Below are 3,939 nucleotides of genomic sequence, written 5' to 3'. Positions count from 1 at the left end.
AAGGAAGAAAGAAAGAAAGAAAGAAAGAAAGAAAGAAAGAAAGAAAGAAAGAAAGAAAGAAAGAAAGAAAGAAAGAAAGAAAGAAAGAAAGAAAGAGGAAGAAAGAAAGACGAGAGGGATGGGTCAGAATCACATTCAGACCTGTTTCCCAGACTGACTGCTACTAACCAGGTTTCATTGTTCTATTTTCAGTATTATTTTCCTTTGCACATCTGAGAACTGAAGGTGACAAAAGAAAAATGTTAGTACAAACTGAAATATTTGAGAAATGTGTCTTGTGTTGACAGGATTGAAGGATACCAATAATGCATGATTTATCACCATAAGGCATGCAATAGTAGAGCACTGTGTGTAACCCTATACATAGCCAGAGATGAAGCGTTTCCCACAAGAGAATAAATCCTAGCTATAGTTGTAGTAACAGAAAAGGACAGTCATGAAAGTGGAGAGTCACTGTCTTTGGCAACTCACAACCTCACAGGTCAAGAGCTAGGAGAGAAAAATTCACTACTCAACACCCCCTCCAGTCTCCTGGTGAGGTCTCTCAGTGACTCTAAAACAACATGCTCAAACTGGAAGGCTCTGTGTCCAGACGACAAAGATCCTAGCTTCCTTCCCATACACTCCAGCTCGCTAAGGTTTGGAAAGTTGTCAAAAAAAAAAAAAAAAAAACTATACTTTCTGCCTGATAAAAGAATGGACCAACCCTCTGTCGACCATTGGGAGCCTCCTCTCTAGGTTTGTGCTCTGAAGGGAGTCACATCTAGTTTGTGAGGTAGAAGAGAGACACTGCAGTGGGGCATCTGTCCTTAATTAGCCTATACCCTTATCTCTCGTCCTCTTCACTGGCTTCCTTTTCTCATTTCTAAAATTTAAAAAGAAAGATGTTAATTTTTAACTCTTCGACTACTGGAAGAACTAAAAGAGAAAATAGCAGTTGATTTAAACTCAGTTGCTATTTCTACAACTAGGGTGTGGGGGGGGGTGTTGTTGTTGTTGTTGTTCTTTCTTTATTTTTTAAGTCCTACACTTCTAGTTCCCTTCAAAAGCTCCTCTCAAGCAAATGCTTTTTCCTTCAAAGTAAATACCATTAAAGACCTCCTGGGAGAAAGAATGGAATCCATTCATGTGGCTTACTTCACACCACCCCAATTAAGGCTTCCTTTTGTTGTTCTGTTTTAATTTCTCTCCCTCCTTTTGGGGGCTGAGACCTCACTCCCCTTCTTCTGTTCTTTATGGTGCTGGGAAATTCAGTCCAGACACATATATATAACTCTCTGCCACTCTCCTCCAACACAGCCTACCAATACACACACAATCTGTGTACAAAAATAAATCTACGTGCTCAGCCAGGAGTCCAACATAACTGTCCTCTGAGAGGCTCTACTCATCAGCTGATTGAAACAGATGCAGATATACACAGCCAAACATTGGATGAAGGTCAGGGACTCTTATGGCAGACTTGGGGAAAGGATTGAAGGCTCTGAAGTGGATAGGAACTCCACAAAAAGAGCAATAGGGTCAACTAACCTGGACCCTTGCAGGGATCTCAGAGATTGAGCCAAAACCCAAGGAGCATACATGGTCTGGACTGAGGCCCCTGCACATATGTAGCAGACATGCAGCTCAGTCTCCATGTAGGCACCCACCAACAACTGGAGCAGAGGCTCTCCCTAATGCTGTAGCCTGACTGTAGTATTCCTTTCCCAACAGGGTTGCTTTTACTGGCCTAAGTGAGAGAGGATGCACAACCCTGGCAGATATTTAATGAACCAGGCTGTGAGGGATACTCAAGGGGGTGCCCAAATTTCTCAGAGGAGAAGGAAAGGGGGGATGGAGAGAAGGTCTCTGTGAGGAGAGACCATGAGGGGCAGCATTATATGTAAGTAAATTAATTTTTAAACACACTTGTTTTGTGGTCCAAATTGTATACTGACTTGAAGAATGTTTTGTGGGCTTCTGAGAAGATAGTCATTCTATAAAGATTGCATGGCAGATTCCATAGAACTCTGTTATGCCTATTTGATCTTTAGTGTGGTTTTATGCTGAGATTTCCTTGTGAACTTTTGTGTGGATGACATCATTTGCTGATGAGAATGTGTTATTGGAGCCCTATTATTATGTCTAGACCAGCCTATCTTTTCACATTGTTTCACAAAACTAAATACATCAATGTTTGTACACAAGTGTTCACAATTATTGTGTCTTCATGATGAGCTTTCTCTTTATTAATAAATAGTAGCATTCTGTATCATTTCTGGCTAAGTTTGGCTTGAAGTTTACTTTGTCAGATATGGGTATGGATGTTCTATCTTGTTTTTAGAACAAATTTTTAGTATATAATAGTGACAGAGGATACAATAAAATAGACAAAAATATCTGTGATGGTTCATATATGCTTTAGGTGTGTCACTATGGGCATGGGCTTTAATATCCTACTCCTAGCTGCCTGGAAGTCAGTATTTTGCTAGCAGCCTTCAGATGAAGATGTAGAACTCTCAGCTCCTCCTGCACCTTGCCTGCCTGGATGCTGCCAGGCTCCCATCATGATGATAATAGACTGAAGCTCTCAACCGGTAAGCCAACCCCAATTAAATATTGTCCATATGAGAGTTGCCTTGTTCGTGGTGTCTGTTCACAGCAGTAAATCCTTAACTAAGATAATACCAGAAAGAAAGAAAAGAATGTGAGTCAATACATCTTTATTCAATCAAGACCTTGAACCAGCCTCCTTCACAGGCTACTTTCAGGAACAGAAACAACTACCAGTGTGGGGGCTCCTTTCTCAAAGCAATATCCAGATACTTCAGCTGCTTTCACTGTGATTAATCAATGTCCTTAGGGACCTGAGAGTGCCATCGGTTTTGTCTAGAAGTCTGGGTGAACCAAAGTTTCAGCAAATGAATACAGTGAGCAGAATTTTTGGTTAGAAATGAAAATTAAAAGGTCATTATTCCAGAATATTACTTGCAAAACAAGGACTGCACCCAGTTCACAAGAAAATACCCTGTCACTTAGGACAGTTTCAGAAACAGCAGATACTCAGGGAACAGTTGCCACTTTATTGAATGAGTGCAGCCTCAGCACTCCAAGTTAGAGCATCTTAGGAAGCATACAAACACAATCTGCTTCTACATCTCTAGCATCTGAGATCAGATTGCCCACTGAACTCAAACTAAAGGAAAGCTATGTGGAATCTTCATATTTTCTTCAACTGATGAATCAATATCTAATAGGAGAAATAAATAGGAAACTCTAAGACAGGAAACAGAGACTTAGAGGCAATTCCCTCCCATGTTGTAACTACATCTTGCCTTACAAGACATATTTTTTAGTTTCTCTTTTGTCCTATTTGTGATTAAATAAAGAAATGATTGGTTACTATATACTGATGACATGAAATTTTCAGAAAATTTTAAGCCAGTCACCAGAGATTCAGGTATTCCTTAAATGGTTAACCATCCTTAACTGGTTAAATGAATTAAATGATAGGGTTGGTTTTGGTCACATTGATTATCACTGCAATAGAAAGCAAGAAGGACAGACTCTAGGAATATGTACAAAGATAAAAAGAAGAAAGTGCTCTGAGCACTGGCATTTCCCTTTCTCTGTTTCCTGATTTCCCCTGATGTGAGCAGAAACCCCCACTACAGCTTCAAATTGCTCTGCTGCTATCTCTCTCTCACCCTGATGGACTTGATCCCCTGAACCGTGAGCCCAAATAAACCTTTCCACACTTACCACTTACATTGCTTCCTTTCAGTTATGTGATTACAGCAATGAGAAACAAACATTCTGCTTTGGGGGCTCACAAGATAGTGGACATGATTTAACCTAGTAGCTCATCATCTTGCATAAATATCTTGACTTCATGATTAGTTTTAGGCATTATGATAAGGCTGGGGGAATTTAGTTGCTAAGGAAATATAGGATTGAGGT

This window comes from Mus caroli, unplaced genomic scaffold, assembly GCF_900094665.2.
Source record: "Mus caroli unplaced genomic scaffold, CAROLI_EIJ_v1.1 scaffold_14790_U2_1, whole genome shotgun sequence".
Taxonomy (NCBI): Eukaryota; Metazoa; Chordata; class Mammalia; order Rodentia; family Muridae; genus Mus; species Mus caroli.
Note: the sequence above shows the minus strand (reverse complement) of the source record.